Genomic DNA, 22792 nt, shown 5'->3' with positions numbered 1-22792 from the left:
CAGCCCCATAGACTGTAGCCTGCCAAGCTTCTCTGTCTATGGGGTTTCCCAGGCAAGAATACTGGAGTGGCTTGCCATTTCTTTCCCCAGGGGATCTTCCTGACCCAGGGATCAAACCTGTGGTAGGGGTTAGGCAAATGCCTTCTGTCTCAGAGTGGGCTAAAGGTATGACCATCTGTGTCCCAGGCTGTCAGTACCTTGCTGTATTCTGCAGGCAACTTGGCAGAAGGCCTGCAATGAACTGAATGTTTATGTTACTCAAAATTCTTATGTTGAAACCTTAAGGTGATGGCATTTGAAGGTGGGTCCTTTGGGAAGTAATTAGGTCATCAGGGTAGAGTTTCATGACTGAGATTGGTACCCTTATAAGAAGAGAACAGGAGCTACCTAGTTCTCTTTCCACCATGTGCAGATGCAGCAGGAAGACAGGTTCTATAAACTAGGAAGAGGGCACTCACCAAGAACCTAACCTCACTGACCTTCTGATCTTAGACTTCCACCCTCTGGAACTGTGAGAAATAAATGTTTGTTGTTTAAGCCACTTTTGTTCTTGTTGTTCAGTTGCTCAGTCATATCTGACACTTTGCAACCCCATGAACTGCAGCATGCCAGGCTTTCCTGTCCTTCACTATCTCTTGGAGTTTGCTCAAACTCATCTCCATTGAGTTGGTGATGCCATCCAACCACCTCTTCCCCTGTTGCCTCCTTCTCCTCCTGCCCTCAATATTTCCCAACATCAAAGTATTTTTCAATGAGTAGGCTCTTTGCATCAGGTGGCCAAAGTACTGGAGCTTCAGCCTCAGAGTCAGTCCTTCCAAGAAATATTCAGAGGTGATTTCCTTTTGGATTGACTGGTTTGATCTCCTTGCAATCCAAAGGGCTCTTAAAGTCTTCAGCACCACAATTTGAAAGTATCAATTCTTTGTCACTCAGCCTTTTTTATGGTCCAACTTTCACATCCGTACATGACTACAGGAAAAACCATAGCTTTGACTATATGGACCTTAAACCAGTTAGTCTACGGTAATTTGTCATAGCAGCCCTTGACTAGAAGAGAGCCTTTCCCATTCCCCATCCAGGTACAAAGGGCAACACAGCATGAAAATTGTATATGTTGGGGTACACCTGTCTGCTGTGGGCTGGGGCTGCAGTCCCAAGGGAAGGAAATATTAATTTCCCTGTTTCCAGCACCACAAATTTTCATTTTGCATCAGGCCCTGCAACTTATGTAGACATCCCTAGAAGTCAACTTCATGTAAAACAGTGACTAACATATCCTTGGATACTATTTATATGGAGGTCATGATTCTGTCTTCCTATTGCCAAGAGATGATGGAATGTCAAGAATTTTTGTTGATTTTCAGGATGATACCCTTGGCACAACTGTAGCAACCTCCTGAGATTAATGTCTCCTCATTCTCAATAATATTTCTTCTCTCAGAATATTGATCATACTGCTGTAAGCTTCAAAATGTATTCCATTTGCCTTTGTTGCCAGCCCTAATTCTAAATTACTTAGTGGATTCTTTCTTATCTAAGCAATCTCTTTTGATATTTTTATTTCTATACATTTTGCTGTCTGTTATAGGCTGCCCTAGTTTGTATTTTTCCATCCTGTAGTTCTATTCTTTTATTTTTTGTACTTGATAGTCTGTTCTTCCTTATTCTTACTCCAGTGGTAAGATTTAACCTTATCTTCTACTGGACCTAAAACTTTTCCAAGCCATTATTTTTTTTTGGCATTTTTCAACATGTCCTTTTTTATTTTTTGAGCTTATGTTAGATTCTTTGCCTAAATCAAAGTCTAAGTCCCCTGAAATTTGGGAGTACACTTATTTTAATTCACTTTATTTCTGCTAATCTTAATTTTGTTTTTTTGAAATAATTTCTGATTACCTACAGTCTATAAGACCCATCTCTGGGGTATGGCAACATACTTATGAAATTCTCTCCTTAGAATTTTTCACAAGAGCCACTGTAGAAGAATTTGTCAGAAGGGCCATCAGAACAAGACCCAGTTTCCTTCTCAGTCAGTCTCTCCCATCAGGAAGCTTCCAAAAGCCTCTTATCCTTCTCCATCAGAGGGCTGACATACTGAAAACCATAATCACAGAAACTAACCAATCTAATCACATGGACCACAGCCCTGTCTAACTCAGTGAACTATGAGCCATGCTGTGTAGGGCCACCCAAGATGGACGGGTCATGGTGGAGAGTACAAACAGAATGTGGCCCCCTGGAGAAGGGAGTGGCAAACTACTTCACTATTCTTGCCTTGATAACCCCATGAACAGTAAGAAAAGGCAAAAAGATAAGACACTGAAAGATGAACTTCCCAGGTTGGTAGGTGCCCAGTATGCTACTGGAAATCAGTAGAGAAATAATTCCAGAAAGAATGAAGAGATGGAGCCAAAGCAAAAACAACAAGTAGTTGTGGATGTGACTAGTGATGGAATCAAGATCTGATGCTATAAAGAGCAATATTGCATAGGAACTTGGAATGTTAGGTCCACAAATCAAGGCAAATTGGAAGTGGTCAGATAGGAGATGGCAAGACTGAGCATCGACATTCTAGGAATCAGCAAACTAAGATGGACTGGAATGGGTGAATTTAACTCAGATGACCATTATATCTACTACTATGGGCAAGGATCCCTTAGAAGAAATGAAGTAACCATCAGAGTCAACAAAAGATTCTGAAATGCAGTACTTGGATAGAATCTCAAAAATGACAGAATGATCTCTGTTCATTTCCAAGGCAAACCAATCAATATCACAGTAATCCAAGCCTATACCCCGACTAGTAATGAAGTTGAACGGTTCTACGAAGACCTACAAGACCTTTTAGAACTAACACCCCCAAAAAATGTCCTTTTCATTCTAGGGGACTGGAATGCAAAAGTCAGAAGTCAAGAAACACCTGGAATAACAGGCAAATTTGGCCTTGGAGTACAGAATGAAGCAGGGCAAAGACTAATAGAATTTTGCCAAAAGAATGCACTGGTCATAGCAAACACCCGCTTCCAACAACACAAGAGAATTCTCTAAATATGGATATCACTAGATGGTCAACACCAAAATCAGACTGATATACTCTTTGCAACTATAGATGGAGAAGGTCTATAGAGTCAGCAAAAATAAGACCAGGAGCCAATTGTGGCTCAGGTCATGAACTCCTTAATGGCAAATTCAGACTTAAATTGAAGAAAAGTAGGGAAAATCACCAGACCATTCAGGTATGACCTAAATCAAATCCCTTATGATTATACAGTGGAAGTGGGAAATAGATTTAAGTGACTAGATCTGATAGACAGAGTGCCTGATGAACTATTGATGGAGGTTCATGACATTGTACAGGAGACAGGGATCAAGACCATCCCCAAGGAGAAGAAAGGCAAAAAAGCAAAATGACTGAAAAGGCCTTACAAATAGCTGTGAAAAGAAGAGAAGCGAGAAGCAAAGGAGAAAAGGAAAGATATGCCCATTTGAATACAGAGTTCCAAAGAATAGCAAGGAGAGATAAGAAAGTCTTCCTCAGTGATCACTGCAAAGAAATTGAGGAAAACAATAGAATTGGAAAGACTAGAGATCTCTTCAAGAACATTAGAGACAACAAGGGAACATTTCATGCAAAGATGGGCTCGATAAAGGACAGAAATGGTATGGACCTAACAGAAGCAGAAGATATTAAGAAGAGGTGGCAAGAATACACAGAAGAACTGTACAAAAAAGATCTTCTCCACCCAGATAATACTGAATTGTGAAGTCAAGTGGGCCTTATGAGTATCACTATGAACAAAGCTAGTGGAGGTGATGAAATTCCAGTTGAGCTATTTCAGATCCTAAAAGATGATACTGTGAAAGTGCTGCACTCAATATGCGAGCAAATTTGGAAAACTCAGCAGTGGCCACAGGACTGGAAAAGGTCAGTTTTCATTCCAGTCCCTAAGAAAGGCGATGCCAAAGAATGCTCAAACTACTAAGCAAGCGCACTCATCTCACATGCTAGCAAAGTAATGCTCAAAATTCTCCAAGCCAGGCTTCAACAGTACGTGAATCATGAAATTCCAGATGTTCACGCTGGATTTAGAAAAGGCAGAGGAACCAGAGGTCAAATTGCCAACATCTGCTGGATCATCAAAAAAGCAAGGAGTTCCAGAAAAACATATATTTCTACTTTATTGACTATGCCAAAGCCTTTGACTGTGTGGATCACAAGAAACTGTGGAAAATTCTGAAAGAGATGGAATACCAGACCACCTGACCTGCCTCTTGAGAAATCTGTATGCAGGTCAGGAAGCAACAATTGTAACTGGACATGGAACAACAGACTGGTTCCAAATAGGAAAAGGAGTACGTCAAGGCTGTAAATTTTCTCCCTGCTTATTTAACTTATATGCAGAGTACATCATGCAAAATGCTGGGCTGGATGAAGAACACGCTGGAATCAATATTGCCAGGAGAAATATCAATAACCTCAGATATGTAGATGACACTGCACTTATGGCAGAAAGTGAAGAAGAACTAAAGAGCCTCTTGATGAAAGTAAAAGTTGCTGCTGCTAAGTCAATTTCAGTCATGTCCAACTCTGTGCATCCTCATAGATGGCAGCCCACCAGGTTCTCCCATCCCTGGCATTTCCCAGGCAAGAACACTGGAGTGGGTTGCCATTTCCTTCTCCAATGCATGAAAGTGAAAAGTGAAAGTGAAGTCGCTCAGTCGTGTCCTACTCTCAGTGACCCCATGGACTGCAGCCTACAAGGCTCCTCTGTCCAAGGATTTTGCAGGCAAAAGTACTGGAATGGGTTGTCATTGCCTTCTCTGAAAGTGAAAGAGGAGAGTGAAAAAGTTGGCATAAAGCTCAGCATTCAGAAAACTAAGATCATGAATTCAGGACCCAGTACTTCATGGCAAATAGATAGGAAAACAGTGAAATAGTGGCAAATTTTTTTTTTGGGGGGGGGGCTCCAAAATCACTGCAGATGGTGACTGTACCCATGAAATTAAAAGATGCTTACTCCTTGGAAGAAAAGTTATGACCAACCTGCACAGCATATTAAAAAGCAGAGACATTGCTTTGTCAATGAATGTCCATCTAGTCAAGACTATGGTTTTTCCAGTAGTCATGTATGGATGTGAGAGTTGGACTATAAAGAAAGCTGAGCGCCAAAGAATTGATGCTTTTGAACTGTGGTGTTGGAGAAGACTCTTGAGAGTCCCTTGGACTGCAAGAATATCCAGGCAGTGCATCCTAAAGGAGATCAGTCCTGAATATTCATTGGAAGGACTGATATTGAAGCTGAAACTCTGATACTATGGCCACCTGATGCGAAGAACATTTGAAAAGACCCTGATGCTGGGAAAGATTGAAGGCAGGAGGAGAAGGGGACGACAGAGGATGAGATGGTTGGTTGGCACCACCGACTCAATGGATATAAGTTTGAGCGAACTCTGGGAGTTGGTGATGGACAGGGAGGCCTGGTGTGCTGCAAGTCCATGGGGTTGCAAAGAGTTGGACATGACTCAGATGCTGAAATGACTGGCTGACTGACTATGGAAGAAAAATATATAAACTGCTGATACTTTTTATTCAGTTAATTTTCATTTTGATTTTCAATTTACTAATCAGCCTATTTCTTATTAAATTGATACTCATGTTTCAGATATTATCCCTATCACTTCTTTTTCTTCCAAGCTTTCTCACCAGCTGTTAGAATGACCCAGTTCTTTACTGTAGAAAATACAGCAGTAAATAGGTAAGATAGAAGCAGTGAGGAAGGTGGAGTGTGAAGAAGAAAGTGTATTTATTAGAAATCTTTGTCAGGTCACTCTGTGCCCCTAATGCTGAGTTTAGAGAATCCTTTGACAAACTTAAAAGTGTGTCTGGCTTTATATTTTTCAATAAATATTAGTTGATAACAGACAATATTATCAATAGGTTCATAGTAAATGTAGGAGAGAAGAAATAAAAATATAATATTTATTGCATCTTCTCTGTTCCAGGTGTTCTGCTACATGCTTTCTATATATTATTTTATCTCCATGATCTCTGTGTGAGGTGGATGTTACCCACTGAAGGAATAGAGGCTCGAAATGTTAATTTCCTATTGCCTGACCATTGAAGAGTGATTGAGCTCAGTTTCATACATAAGTCTGTCTGATTTTCTGATACTCCACTGCACTACTCTGAGAATTCTCTTCTTCCTTATTTATATTTCCTTTGTTTCTTATAAACTCTGTGGACTAATATTCAACTTTAATTTTAACGAGACAGCCTGCTGCCTGACCTGTAAAAACCTCACCTTTTCTCTTAGGAGGCCATCTTAATTTAAAGAGCTGCCAGTCTATGAAGGGTCAGTAATCTCCTTCCTGTTGAATTATCATGCCTCATACACTTTGTTTTATGGCTTCAGATTAGAGCTAAAGTCCTCCCTTGTTATTCATTGCCTTGTTTCAATAAGGACAGAGTTGGTTAATGTTTTACTGGGAAGAACCCCAGTGGTCACATTCTGGCATGTGAGAAAGATTGGATTTATTTATCAATATATAACCAGCTGTGTGGGAGATGTCTTCCTCGCCCCCTTCCTTCTTTACTAGTTGATTTGTGAGGAATGCAAATAATGAGAAAGAAGACACGCAGTCTGAGTTTTTGGTTCTTTAAATAGAAGAGTCATTCTGGGGTCCACTTTCCCAGTCCTTCCCCTTGTAACATCAATTTTTAAACTCCTGATTCAAAAGATCATGGATAAAAGCGAAGCCCAAATCAAGATGAGAAAGAAAATTGGGAACCATGCCAACTGCCAGGACAGTTGTTTTTTGCCGTATTCCATTGACCTCTTAAATTAATAAACAACAGTGGCAGTGGGTGTAGAGTAGATTCTGAAGTAGCAAAGATGAAAATAAAGATAACCTACTGTCAGTAACAACTGGACTGACAGTGTCTTGGGCATGGTACTTGAAAGGCCTACTTAGAATTATGTTTCTATACTTTTTCTTTGAAACTCCTTGTAGTTCTTTGTCACAGAACATTTGTTTTCCCTCATTTTCTTGCCTTGGTTTTAAAATTTTACTAAAAAAATTGTGATGTTTATTATACGGAAAACTTTAATCCCATAAACAAAATAGATCAAGAAAATAACCATAATACAGTCCTTTCCTTTTATTTTGTATATTTACACAGTGTGCTCCACTTTACAGCGTCAGTTCAGCTCAGTCACTCATTTGTTTCTGATGCTTTGCAACCCCATGGGCTGCAGCATGACAGGCTTCCCTGTCCATCACCAACTCCCAGAGCACACTGAAACTCATGTCCATCGTTGATGATGCCATCCAACCATCTCATCTTCTGTGTTCCCCTTTCCTCCCACCATCAATCTTCCCCAGAATCAGGGTCTTTTCAAATGAGTCAGTTCTTCGCCTCAGGTGGCCAAAAGTGTTGGAGTTTCAGCTTCAACATCAGTCCTTGAAATGAATATTCAGAACTGATTTCCTTTAGGAGGGACTGCTTGGATATTCTTGCGGTCCAAGGGACTCTCAAGAGTCTTCTCCAACATCACAATTGAAAAGCATCAATTCTTTGGTGCTCAGCTTTCTTTATAGTCAACTCTCAAATCCATACATGACTACTAGAAAAACCATAGCTTTGACTAGATGGACCTTTGTTGGCAAAGTAATGGCTCTGTCTTTTAGTATGCTATCTAGGTTGGTCATAACTTTCCTTCCAAGGAGTAAGCATCTTTTAATTTCATGGCTGCAGTCACCATCTGCAGTGATTTTGGAGCCCCCCAAAAGTACAGTCTGTCACTGTTTCCATTGTTTCCCCATCTATTTGCCATAAAGAGGTGGGACTGGATGCCATGATCTTCATTTTCTGAATGTTGAGCTTTAAGCCAACTTTCTCACTCTTTCACTTTCATCAAGAGGCTCTTCAGTTCTTCACTTTCTGCCATAAGGGTGGTACCATCTGCTTATCTGAGGTTATTGATATTTCTCCCAGAAATCTTGATTCCAGCTTGTGCTTCATCCATTCCAGCATTTTGCATGATGTACTCTACATACATATAAGGTGAATAAGCAGGGTGACAATATGCAGGCTTGACATACTCCTTTTCCTATTTGGAATCAGTCTGTTGTTGCATGTCCCGTTCTAACTATTACTTCTTGACCTGAAACAGATTTCTCAGGAGACAGGTCAGGTGATCTCCTATTCCCATCTCTTGAAGAATTTTCCACAGTTTGTGGTGATCCATACAGTCAAAGGCTTTGGCGTAGTCAATAAAGCTGAAGTAGATATTTTTTTGTAACTCTTACTTTTTTGATGATCCAGCGGATGTTGGCAATTTGATCTCTGGTTCTTCTGCCATTACTAAATTCAACTTGAACATCTGGAAGTTGATGGTTCACATACTGTGGAAGCCTGGCTTGGAGAATTTTGAGCATTACTTTCTTAGCGTGTGAGATGAGTGCAACTGTGTGGTGGTTTGAGCATTCTTTGGCATCACCTTTCTTTGGGATTGGAATAAAAGCTGACCTTCTCCAGTCTCCACAGTGTAATTACTGTCCTATTTAGAGAATTTTAACTAAAGGAAATAATAGAAAGAAAACCATATTCCCAATTCAAATTTACCCTTTCAGTTTTAGAATACCCAGACAGCTTTACTTTTTCTGTTTCTTCACTGGATTGCTCCCAAAATTAGTTCAGGGCTGCCATAACCAAGTACCACTGACTGGGTGGCTTAAACAAAAGAAATTTATTTTCTCACAGTCTGGAGGCTAGACATCTAAAATCAAGATATCTGTGGGGTTGGCTTCTTCTGAGGCCTTTCTCCTTGGCTTGTAGATGGCCATTTTTCTCCCTGTGTCTTTGCATGGGCTTTCCTCTGTGAGTATTCCTCTGTGAGTATTCATGTCTGATCTCTTTTTATAGACACTTGTCATATTGACTGTGCTGTGCTCAGTTGCTCAGTCATGCCTGACTCTGGGTCCATCAGTATGGCCTCATTTTACCTTACCTATTTTTTAATTGCTCTGTGTCCAGATACAGTTACATTCTGAGGTATTAGAGTATAGGAGGGGAACAATAATATATCCTCTACCTTTCTATGTTCTTGGCTGAGACTCCTTCCCTCCTTAATAGAAGATTAACTAGAGAAAAACAACTAGAATTTAAGTACACTTGTGTACCCCTGTTTACAAAGGAGATATTGAGGAAAACTGAATAACTCACCCACATGGCCCAAGCCATTACTTTAAATACAATCTTCATCTAATGACAAAAGAAAGATGGTTGGCGGGAGTGGCAAAAGTACAATTATGGGAGAAAATGCACAATAACAAGTAACAAGGTTGTTTGAAGTTCTAAGTCATTGGTTTCTACATTGACATGAGTTTATAAAAAAATAGTCATCCTTCTCTTCCTGGTAAGAGAGGGACACATCCTTATTATAAATGTATTGAAATACTTATGTGTTTAGGCTGAAATATGTGTGTATATATATGTGTACACATATATGAGAAATACACACACACACACACACATATATACATATACATATGACAAAACTTGGTCCACTGGAGAAGGTAATGGCAAACCACTTCATTATTCTTGCCTTGAGAACCCCATGAACAGTATGAAAAGGCAAAAAGATATGACACTGAAAGATGAATTCCCAGGTCAGTAGGTATCCAATATGCTACTGGAGAAGAGTGGAGGAATAGCTCCAGAAAGAATGAAGAGGCTGAGCCAAAGGAAAAACAGTGCTCAGCTGTGGATGTGACTGGTGATGGAAATAAAGTCCGATGCTATAAGAACAAAATTGCCTAGGAATCTAGAATGTTAGGTCCATACTACTACTACTAAGTCACTTCAGTTGTGTCCGACCCTTTGCGACCTCATAGATGGCAGCCCATCAGGCTCCCCCATCCCTAGGATTATCCACAAAAACACTGGCATGGGTTGCCATTTCCTTCTCCAATGCATGAAAATGAAAAGTGAAAGTGAAGTCACTCATTCGTGTCCCACTCTTAGCGACCCCATGGACTACGGGGCTCCTCCACCCATGGGATTTTCCAGGCAAGAGTACTGGAGTGGGCTTCATTTACCATGAATCAAGGTAAATTGGAAGTGGGCAAACAGGAGATGGCAGGAGTGAACATCGACATTTTAAGAGTCAGTGAACTAAAACGGACTGGAATGGGTGAATTTAACTCAGATGACCATTATATCTACTACTGTGGGCAAGAATCCCTTAGAAGAAGTGGAATAGCCCTTATAGTCAACAAAACAGTCTGAAATGCATACTTGGGTACAATCTCAAAAATGACAAAATGATATCTGTTCATTTCCAAGGCAAGCAATTCAATATCAGAGTAATCCAAGTTTATGCCCCAACCACTAATGCTGAGAAGTTGAAGTTCAGCAGTTCTGTGAAGACCCACAAGACCTTTTAGAACTAACACCAAAATAAGATGTCCTTTTTAGCATAGAGGCCTGAAATGCAAAAGTAGAAAGTCAGGAGATACCCGGAGTAACAGGAAAGTACGGCCTTAGAGTAAAAAATGAGCAGGGCAAAAGCTAATAAAGTTTTGCCAAGAGAGCATACTGGTCATAGCAAACACACTCTTCCAACAACACAAGAGACAACTCTACACATGGACATCACCAGATGGTCAATACTGAAATCAGATTGATTATATTCTTTGCAGCTGAAAGTGGAGAAGCTCTTCACAGTCAGCAAAAACAAGAGCAGCAGCTGACTGTGGCTTAGGTCATGAACTCCTTATGCCAAATTCAGACTTGAATTGAAGAAAGTAGGGAAAACCACTAGACCATTCAGGTATGACCTAAATCAAATCCCTTATGATTATACAGAGGAAGTGTCAAATAAATTCAAGGGGTTAGATCTGATAGACAGAGTGCCCGAAGAACTATGGACAGAGATTTGTAACATTGTACAGGAGATGGTAATCAAAACCATCTCCCAGAAGAAGAAATACAAAAAGGCAAAATGGTTGTCCAGGGGGCCTTAAAAATAGCAGACAAAAGAAGAGAAGTGAAAGGCAAAGAAAGGAAAGATATACCTATCTGAATGCAGACTTCCAAAGAATAACAAGGAGAGATAAGAAAGCCTTCCTCAGTGATCAATGTAAAGAAATAGAGGGAAACAATAGAATGGGAAAGACTAGAGATCTTTTCAAGAAAATTAGAGACACCAAGGGAACATTTCTTGCAAATATGAGCTCAATAAAGAACAGAAACGGTATGGACGTAAGAGAAGCAGAAGATATTAAGAAAGGTGGCAGGAATACACAGAAGAACTGTACAAAAAAGATTTTAATGACCCAGATAACCATGATGATGTGACCACTCACCTGGAGCCAGACATCCTAGAGTATGAAGTCAAGTGGGCCTTATGAACCATCACTATCAACAAAGCTAGTGGAGATGATGGAATACCAGCTGAACTATTTCAGATCCTGAAAGATGATGCTGTTCAAGTGCTACATTCATTATGCAAGCAAATTTGAAAAACTGAGCAATGGCTACAGGACTGGAAAAGGTCAGTTTTCAATCCAAACCCAAAGGAAGGCAATGCCAAAGAATATTAAAACTACTGCACAATTGCCTTCATCTCACACACTAGGAAAATAATGCTCAAAATTCTGCAAGCTAGACTTCAACAGTATGTGAACTGAGAACTTCCAGATGTTTGAGCTGGATTTAGAAAAGGCAGAGGAACCAGAGATCAAATTGCCAGTATCTGCTGGATCATAGAAAAAGCAAGAGGGTTCCAGAAAAATCATCTACTTATGCTTCATTGAATATTCTAAAGCCTCTGACTGTGTGGATCACAACAAACTGTAGAACATTCTTAAAGAGATGGAAATACCAGACCACCTGACTTGCCTCCTGAGAAATCTGTATGCAGATCAAGAAGCAACAGTTAGGACCAGATCTCGAATAATGGATTGGTTCCAAATTGGAAAGGAGTACGTCACAGCTCTACACTGTCACCTTGTTTATTTAACTTATATGCAGAGTACATCATGTGAAATGTTGGACTGGATGAAGCACAAGCTGGAATGAAAATTGCAGGGAGAAATATCAGTAACCTCAGATATGCAGATGATACCACCCATATGGCAGAAAGCGAAGATGAACTGAAGAGACTCTTGATGAAAGTGAAAGAGGAGAGTGAAAAAGCTGTATTAAAACTCAACATTCAGAAAACTAAGATCATGGTATCTTGTCTCATCGCTTCATGGCAAATAGATGGTAAACAATGGAAACAGTGGCAGACTTTATTTTCTTGAGCTCCAAAAGCACTGCAGATGGTGACTGTAGCCAAGAAATGAAAAGACGCCTTCTTCTTGGAAGGAAAGTATGACAAACCCAGACAGCATGTTAAAAAGCAAAGACATTACTTTACCCACAAAGGTCCATACAGTTAAAGCTATGGTTTTTCTAGTAGTCATGTATGAGTGTGAGAGTTGGACTATAAAGAAAGGTGAACTCCAAAGAATTGTTACTTTTGAATTGTAGTGTTGGAGAAGACTCTTGAGAGTCCTTTGGACTGCAAGGAGATCAAACCAGTCAATCATAAAGGAAATCAGTCCTGAATATTCACTGGAAGGACTGATGCTGAAGCTGAAGCTCCAATACTTTGGTCACCTGATGCAAAGAACTGACTCTTTGGAAAAGACCTTAATGCTGGGAAAGATTGAAGGCAGGAGGAGAAGACAGAGCAGGAGATGGTTGGATGGCATCACCGACTCGATGGACATGAGTTTGAGTAAGCTCTGGGTGTTGGTGATGCATAGGGAAGCCTGGTGTGCTGCAGTCCATTGGGGTCCCAAAGAGTTGAACACTACTGAGCGACTGAACAGAAGAGAACTGATATATACAAATACATACATACATGCTGTATCTTCATTCTTTATACCTTCATATGTTGATGGATATTTTGGTTGCTTTGGTGTCTTGGCTATTATAAAAAGTGCTGCTATGAATATTGGGGTGTATGTATCTTTTTGAATTAGTGTTTTCATCAGATATATGTGAAAGAGTGGGATTGCTGTATCATATAGTATCTCTAATTTTAGTTTTTAAAGGAAACTCCATACTCTTTTACATAGTTGCTGCACAAATTTATATTCTCACCAATAGTGTAAGTGGGTTTCCTTTCCTTCATTTAGTGTTTTGATGATGGGTATTTTGACAGCTGTGAGGTGATACCTCATTGTAACTTTGATTTGCATTTGTCTAATAATTTGTGATGAGCAATTTTTCATGTGCCCATTGGCCATCTATATGTATTCTTGCAGAAATGTCTATTTGGGTCTTCTGATCACTTTTTAATTGTTTTGTTGTTGTTGTTCTTGTTGTTGTCATTGTTATTATTGAGTTGTATGAGCTGTTTGTATATTTTGGAAATTAAGTCCTTGTTGGTTGCATTGTTTGGAAATATTTTCTCCCATTCTGTAGGTTGTCTTTTCATTTTTTGATAGTTTTCTTTGCTGTGAAAAAGCAAATAAGCTTGATTAGGTTTCATTTGCTTATTTTTGCTTTTATTTCTATTGCCTTAGGAGACTGACCTAAGAAAACATTGCTATGATTTATGTCAGAGAATGTTTTGCCTCTATTCTCTTCCAGATGTTTTTTACTGTGTCATTTCTTTTATTTAAGTCTTTATGCCATTTTTTTTGTGTATTTTTGTGCATGGTGTGAGGGAATGTTCTCTTTTCATTGATTTTCATGCATCTGTCCAGCTTTCCCAAGGTCACTTGCTGAAGAGATGGTCTTTTCCTCTCATTATGTCTTCTTGCCTCCTTTGTTGAAATTAATTGACTGTACAGCCAGTGAGGTATATGGGTCTATTTCTGGGCTCTCTATTCTGTTGTACTGATCCATATGTTTCTTTTTCTGCCAATACCATACTATTTGATTGCTGTTGTTTTGTAGTACTGTCTGAAGTCTGAGAGGGTTATGCTTCCAAATCTGTTATTTTTCCTCAGATTTGCTTTGACAATTTTGGGTCTTTTATGGTTCTACATAAATTTTAAGATTATTAGTTTTAGTTCTGTGAAAAATGTCATGGGTAATTTGATAGGGATCCCATTAAACACTTATGAACAGAAATTTCCCTTATAAGTATAAATTCTTCCTCCAAAGGGTAACTTCTACTCAGAGCTCCTGAGTCTGCTATTTCTTAAAATAATCTGCACAAAATATGCCAAAGAAGCATATTTGGGGTGGGCAAAGTCTGCTTCCCTTCAGGGAGTTAGAGCTTCAACATATGGATTTCAGGGGGATATAGTTTAGCTCCTATTACTGCGTAAGACCTGTTCACAAGCCAGCAATCAGGTGTGATCCTCGCTGAACACAAGTCAAATTGAATCACTTCTCCACTCATAGTTGTCTTGTTGCATGTTCCCATATGGTGCCTGACATAGAGGAAGCATTCAATTCATATTTCTTGAATGAATGTATGTTTTAAATATGCTTTCAAAACTTCAAATTGTTACATCTGCTTAATACAGTGTAGCTCTGTCACTTTTCCATCTAATGCCTGTAATATGCTTGTGTTTTGGTGTTCCAGGGCTCTTTACTTTGATGCAGGTATATTCTGTATGTTCAAGGCATCCTAAAGATAATTTGAATGGTGCATAAAGGTTAAAGATCAAAAAATTCACAGTTATATCCTTTAGTCCTGTAGAAATTATCCTACATATTGTAGGTAGCATATTTCTCAAAGCTACCTGTAATTGATGCAACATTCAATTCTAAATACCCATAAAAAGTAGAGCAAGCTTTCTATTTGATGTAATTCTCTTGATATCAGAGGAAATGTGCATCAAGCTTTATATTCATAGTATAACTTAGTGCTTTTAACAGCAGGCTCAGTAATTAGTTGAGCAATTAAGGGACCATAAATTATAATTTTAACTCAGATAGACATCCTCTCTAACACCTTGGGAAGTCCATTTGCTATTACTTCCTCTATTTTTCCAACTATAAGTCTAAATATAGATTTTCCATGAACTTGCTGATGAACTAAAGAAAGATAGGTTTACAAACGGAAGCAACCATGCAAGTTTATCTGGTTAAGTCTCTAGCTTTTAGGCACATTAATTTCGTCAGGATAGAAAGTCACTTTTCTTATTTTTGAAAATTTTAAAATGTTTAATGCATTTTAATGTTATTTTATAACATTTAATATGAAAAATGGTACAAACTGATTTCCATGTATTATATGTACATCATATGGGAAGAATTCAGCACTAGCCAGCGTCTGTTATGGAGGTGAATGCATTTACCAGCAAAGCTTGGTGGCATCTTAAATCTCAAGGTCAGTCATTGATATGCTTAAAGTATGGTAATCTACTTTCATTAAAGCTGTTAGTACCTGTGTATCCTGATTCATGACTCTGTCACCTGGCTTCCTCTCCACAGATTGTATTCTGGATTTGGAACTGAGCTTTAATATTCATTTCCCTTTTTTGAAATTGTATTATCCTGAAAGTGCTAGTTTGTGTTTATTTTTCTTATTTTTTTGCCTCTCTCTTTTCTCTCTTTAGTAGTACATACCTTGTTACCAACAAAACCATTACTCAAATCCTTTATACATTTTTATAGTTCTGCATTTCTGTTATCCCAAAGGGATTTTATTCCTACAATATTTACCACAGAGCCACATGCATTCAGTTTACTATTTTGGACAAGGAAAATCACATATTCTTCCTTTACGTACGTGGTTTTCTATTGCACTCTTTCCTTGAGACCTGAAACTGAAGTTTGTAGTACTTGAGTGGTAACCCATTTCAGAGTGATGTCACTTCAGTGGTCTACTGGAGTGGTTCCCAGTTTGGGCATAGGAGGAGGAAGGCCTCAGAATGTCATGTGTTAAAGAAAAGTCATTCTGAAACTTCCTAAAGTGGCAAGAAAACCTTGACTGTCTTGATGGATGTCAAAACTATTGTAATAGGGGAGAGAGAGATGAAGCTCAACTTCAGATACAAGAATAAGTGGGGATTTTTTTTAGCCAAAGAGTAGGTTAGTTGGGGAAATTGGTAAATAGAAAATTACTAAGAGGAGACATCAATATAAGGAAAATTCTGGCAAAACTGACCTGATTCAGTTCTTACTGAAGGCATTTTGGGGTGATCAGAGAGCAAGGGTGATCAGGTATTGAACTGGGCAGATTCCTTCTGAACTTGCTTAACAGAATTCCTGGTAAAATTGAGCTATACAGACCCACCAAAGGCCAAGGTCAAAGCTAGTTAAGAAGAGTGCTCAGAGCAACCTGAGTAATGTGTAGTCAAAGAGAGTCTTTGTCAAAATGTTACATTTTGGGTTTAGATGAGAGGTGTGCCAAAGTTGGCCTGTCCTATATATTTCAAAACAGCTCTTCAGATGATTTTGATGCTAGTAATACAGAAAGCTTGGTTTCTCTATACACTGGGGCTGAATCAAATCTGAGACAGAGTTCTGGTTGAAGTAGAAAAGGATAGCTTTATTGCTTTACCAAGCAAAGGGAGACACAATGGGCTAATGCCCTCAAAACCATGTGTCCCAACTTGGGGAAGACAGAAGTTTTATAGTGATTGTTCAAAGAGGGAGTGATCAGCAAACAGGGCACAAGCAGCTTGTGGACATTCTTCTGATGGGTTGGTGTTGAGGTAAGTAGGAGTCAGAATCATCAACCTTCAGGTCCAACTGATCTTGGGTCAACATGCTTGTGGGTAGCATACTCTTGTTAATCATTAACTTCTCCCACCTGGAGGGCATTTCAGTATCTGTAAAATAGCTCAAAGATATTGTTGTGTGTATCCCTTGATGGGTAAATAGGAACTTGCCCCAAGGCTGCTCTTTACTCTTTCTCCCTAGTCCCCAACCATCCCTTCCCGAATTAACAACTGCTTGAATTTGCCCATTGGAACTCAGGAAAGGTCATGGAAGCTGAATGAAGGCTGTTTCTTATAATCAAAGAAATGAGGGACACAAAGGCCTTGTGCCTTGGAGCCTCAGAGGGCCTCAATTTAGTTCAGTAGCTCAGTCATGTCCGACTCTTTGCGACCCCATGAATCGCAGCACGCCAGGCCTCCCTGTCCATCACCGACTCCCGGAGTTCACTCAGACTCACGTCCATCGAGTCTGTGATGCCATCCAGCCATCTCATCCTCTGTCATCCCCTTCTCCTCCTGTCCCCAATCCCTCCCAGCATCAGAGTGTTTTCCAATCAGTCAACTCTTTGCATGAGGTGGCCAAAGAACTGGAGTTTCAGCTTTAGCATCATTCCTTCCAAAGAAATCCCAGGGCTGATCTCCTTCAGAATGGACTGGTTGGATCTCCTTGCAGTCCAAGGGACTCTCAAGAGTCTTCTCCAACACCACAGTTAAAAGCATCAATTCTTCGGTGCTCAGCCTTCTTCACAGTCCAACTCTCACATCCATACATGACTACTGGAAAAACCATAGCCTTGACTAGACGGACCTTAGTCAGCAAAGTAATGTCTCTGCTTTTGAATATGCTATGTAGGTTGGTTATAACTTTTCTTCCAAGGATAGTGGATGACCTTGTTTGAGAAAAACTGGCCTAAAATGTCTTTGTTAGTTCCCTAAAAATATCAACTGGGTTCAGCTATGTGAATATTCTCTAATTCATTGTTTCTCAACCCTATCTGCATGTTGGAAACATCAAGAGAGCTTTTAAAAACTATAGCTGCTTGAGTACCTCTAATTTTCACAGACTTATGGTGAGTCCATGGGAATGGGCTTTAGGCAGTGGTGTTTTAAACCTCCTTAAGTATTCTGATGTACTGCCAGGTTGAGAAGCATGTCTCTAATTTAATACTACAAAGTTAAGGAAAATTAATCAGCAATACCCTTCCCTCTCCCAGAAATTAAAGTGATTTCTATGCTTAAACTTAGTAAATTCCTACAATTTTCTTCTCTCAGCTGAATAGCAAAATTCTCTTAAATTTTTCCCACAGGAAGTATTTTTCACATTTTAGCCATTCATCTGTGGACCAATGAGAGCTTCCTTTTATTCTTTTTAGTCTGGGTACCTTACCTCAACAAAGATCTGACTTACTTCTGATATGGTAAAAAAAATGAAATATTTCCTAGTCCTTGCATGACTTATTCAAATAAATTAGTTTCTGAAGTTCAGACTACTATTTCTTAGTCATTCTTGTATCAGATTGCCTTTTTCCTTAAAAAAAAAAAAAAAGAATTGTATGATAAGGAGATGGTAAGGTATTTAGGAGATAAGGGCCTGTGATAATCTGCAGTTGTTTGTTGGGTGAGGCAGGAACTTTGTCTGGTGAACTTATACTATGGAAAACTATGTAGTCAGTTCTGAGGAAGCTGTCAGCCTTTGCTGTGAGTTACTAATTTGGTCCTTTGGTCACAAGAACAATTCCGAGAGCTGTCCTTTTGTTATTGTTGTGAATACTTAACACCATCAGTAAGTCACCTTCTCAGGAAATTTTATGGCTTTTGATAGATCCTTTCCTTTTTCCTGTAAACAGTTATGACACAAATTTTTATCAATAAATTATATTTCTGTAATACCTTTCTTCTTCACAAAGTCCCAGGTGGCAGTACATACGTAAATAAAAACATAAATAAAATTATTTCTTATGCCTTTTAACTCTGCCTGTTGTCTGAAGCTATCATTGTTAATCCCAAGCATTTCACAAGTATTTTGAGTAAAGTTCTTAAAATCCACCAGTCTGGGAGGATGGCAGTCTATTACCATGAACTGCTTGTAAATTAAAGAACTTTAAACTTTAGAAGCAACTATAAAAGATATATAAAAGCTGACTTTTTGGACAGGATTGAGCTTTGGAAGAAAGTGAAAAATTATATGTTATATATTTTGGGGAAAATTTTTATAAAAATTTAGCTATATCTTATCCTAGAAAATTACTAACTTGGTATAAGAAACTAGTCACTTTAAAATTTTAAGTGTTTTAAAAGATGAGATTAGAATCTTAGCCAAAGAGTATGATTAACTGTAAGTTTTTGGTAATGTTTGCATGAATGTGTTCAAAATGGCTAGGATTTGTACTTGTAGCAATTAGTTTAAAATTTTGTCTTAATCCTCAACACAGAAAGCTGAGAATGGGAAATCACTTGAAAACAAAATATACAGCATATAGCACAAAAGTGTCATGTGAGAAAGTATCATGATATATGGAATTATTTCAAAGAGATGCATATTGGATATGGAAAAATGGTAAAGTTCTCATAGAGTACAATTAAGCTTTTAAAATTCCATAGACATTAAATGGGCTGTGTTTTTGTTTTTAAGTCTTATACTTCAGTACATTTTAGATAAGCTCAATTTTCTTTTTCTTTTTTGCTTACACACTAACATCAGAAACTGTCATGTCTGTGTTACTTTGATTATAATGAGAATCATTGTCTGAGGTCGTGCACTTTGTACACTTTAAAATAACTCTTGTCACTGGAGATTACCCAAGAGTAGGCATTTCTCTGATTTGGGTCACTCTCAGAATTAGACTGTAGCTCACAGTAACTGAGTCCTTGGAGGTCACTTGTTAGACCTGATACCTTTTTAAAAGAATCAATCATCAGGACCACAGCTTGACTGAAACCAATTGATGATATATCAGTTTGTTTGTTTTCAGAGAATTCCACATATTGAGATGGTTCTCGAAATCAGTGGGGCAATGATGAAGTGGTTAATCATTTGTTCTGTAACTTTAAACATATATGAACTTATCATTAATCATCAGTGTCTGTGGGTGTGTTTGCATTTTTTGACTGGTGAGCTATAAAATATATATATAATATAAACGGTGAATAATGATTAACAGAAAGTATATAGAGAAATATAAGCTCTGTCAGCTCAATGTTTTGTGCTTAACTTTTGCCAGGATTCATTACTACAGAAGAGCATTTGAATGACTTCATGTCAACACTGTGACAAGCAGTTCAATCCTTCAGGAATATTCATAAAATACTTTGAAGTCATGAAAATTATCAATGTGGCATATAATGATAATATATGCATATAATCTCTTTCTATTGTTCTCTGTGTATTGCCTAGGTTCAGACTTGGGAGAGGATCAGCTCAGCTCAGCTCAGTCGCTCAGTTGTGTCTGACTCTTTGCGACCCCATGAATCGCACCACTCCCGGCCTCCTTGTCTATCACCAACTCCCGGAGTTCACTCAAACTCGTGTCCATCGAGTCGGTGATGCCATCCAGCCATCTCATCCTCTACGGTCCCCTTCTCTACCTGCACCCAATACCTCCCAGCATCAGAGTCTTTTCCAATAAGTCAACTCTTTCGCATGAGGTGGCCAAAGTATTGGAGTTTCAGTTTCAGCATCAGTCCTTCCAATGAACACCCAGGACCAATCTCCTTCCAAGCTGTGGCTCCTCGAAATCACTCTTATGTCTTTGGTCAGTTATCACGTTGCACTTATAGTACTTTTCACAGGCCAAACAGTGGCATACATGAATAAAGTTATGAATTGGTCAGATCTGGCTACTGTAAGCAAAGCAATGGCCACATGAGTTTGTGAGTGTGCACACATAATCACTGAAAATCTCAGACAGGCTTCTTTGCCAAACATAGTTTTTGCTGTCCTTATGTCATGGATTTGCTTCTTGAATCTCAGTGTCTCACTAACTTCTCTATTTTCAAGTGCATTATATTTCCTCCCTGCTGTGTCTACTTCTGTTAAATCCCAGTCTTAAAGACTGTTTTCAAGAAATACCTACAGCATTCCTTTTTGGATAGAGAAATTAGAATGCAGAGGATTGACTTGACTTTCATGATTTTAAATAGAGAATAGAGGTATTTCAGGCATTTGGCCCATGAATCAACTTTTAAAACCTTGTCTGGTATGTCAGAGACACTCAATAAATATTTCTTAAATGAATGATTGAACATTGAATTAATCTTTAATGGTGCCAGCCAACCTCACACCTTATCATATGTCTTCCCTTTGCTGGTCAAACATTTCAGTGGTTTTCCTCTGTGATAGAGTCTGAAATTCAAACTCCTTATCTTGTCAGTCAGATTTCAAAATAATTTGCATCATATGTATTTTCAATCTTATCTTGCATTTTGTTCTTGCTAGAGAGAAAATTAAAAAATCATTAATGTTAATTCTAAGTCACATACTTCCTACATAGGAATACACAAATAGCATGTTCTTTATGGGTTTTTTTTGAATGATGGCTTAGGTATTTGAACATAATACATTAAATATTTGAATGTTATGAAAGATCTATACTCTAAAAACTGTAATATATTGATGAAAGAACTTGAAAATGATGCAAAGAAATGGTGAGATATCCTGTGTTCTTGGATTAAAAGAACTAATATTATTAAAATGTCCATACTACCCAAGACAATCTATAGATTTAATGCAATGCCTATCAAAATACCCATGACAATTTCTACAGAACTAGAACAAATAATCCTAAAATTTATATGGAGCTATGAAATATCCCAATAGTCAAAGCAATCTTGAGAAAGAAGAACAAAGCTAGGAATTTCATACTCCCTGACTTCAGATTATACTACAAAGCTACAGTAATCAAACATTATGGTACTGAAACAAAAATGGAAACTTAGTTCAATGGAATAGAATAGAAAGACCATAAATAAACCTAGACACTTACAGTCAATTAATCTATGACAGAGGAGGCAAGATATATAATGGAGAAAAAGTCTGTTCAATAAGTGGTTGAACTGTGGTGTTGGAGAAGACTCTTGAGAGTCCCTTGGACTGCAAGGAGATCTAACTGGTCCATTCTGAAGGAGATCAGCCCTGGGATTTCTTTGGAAGGAATGATGCTAAAGCGGAAACTCCAGTACTTTGGCCACCTCATGCAAAGAGTTGACTGATTGGAAAACACTCTGATGCTGGGAGGGATTGGGGGCAGGAGGAGAAAGGGACGACAGAGGATGAGATGGCTGGATGGCATCACTGACTCGATGGACGTGAGTCTGAGTGAACTCTGGGAGTTGATGATGGACAGGGAGGCCTAGCATGCTGCGATTCATGGGGTTCACAAAGAGTCGGACACGACTAAGCGACTGAACTGAACTGAACTGAACTGAGGAAAACTGGACAGCTACATGTAAAAGAATGAAATTAGAACCTTCTCTAAAACCATATACAAAAATAAACTCAAAATGGATTAAAAATCTAAACGTAAGACCTGAAAACATAAAACTCCTAGAGGAAAGTATAGGCAGTACACCTTTTGACATAGATTATAGCAATATCTTTGGGGGGGGGGTCTGCCTTCTAAATAAAGGGCTTTATCTGAAACTAATATAACATTATAAATCTACTGTCCTTCAGTAAGAATATTACTGATTTTCCTCATAGAAATTAACATATATTTTTTGTAAAAATGTCCTGCTACTGATCAGAAATAAAGCATTGAGAAGCAAAATAAGTAAACACATAAATATCTGAATATTATCTCTTTTCAGACTATAATATGTAAGGATGAGAACCAACTGTATGAGATTTTCTTTCTCATTGATATTTTTATTCATTCATTTTTAGTCATATTAACTGTAAAACCATTGTGAAGATGTAGTGACTATATCTATGAAGTGATATATTTTTAGTTCGAGTTTCATTGGTGAAAATTGCTGGTTAAAATAAAGAATTTAGAATTTTTTATAATTTTAGAAGTATTCGAAATTTAGAGTATTTTTCCTGTGTTTTTTTTTCCCCTATAATTTTCAATTATTTAAAAGGAAAGAAAACATCAAATGAATATAACTTTAA

Source organism: Oryx dammah, unplaced genomic scaffold, assembly GCF_014754425.2.
Source record: "Oryx dammah isolate SB20612 unplaced genomic scaffold, SCBI_Odam_1.1 HiC_scaffold_20, whole genome shotgun sequence".
Classification (NCBI taxonomy): Eukaryota; Metazoa; Chordata; class Mammalia; order Artiodactyla; family Bovidae; genus Oryx; species Oryx dammah.
Note: the sequence above shows the minus strand (reverse complement) of the source record.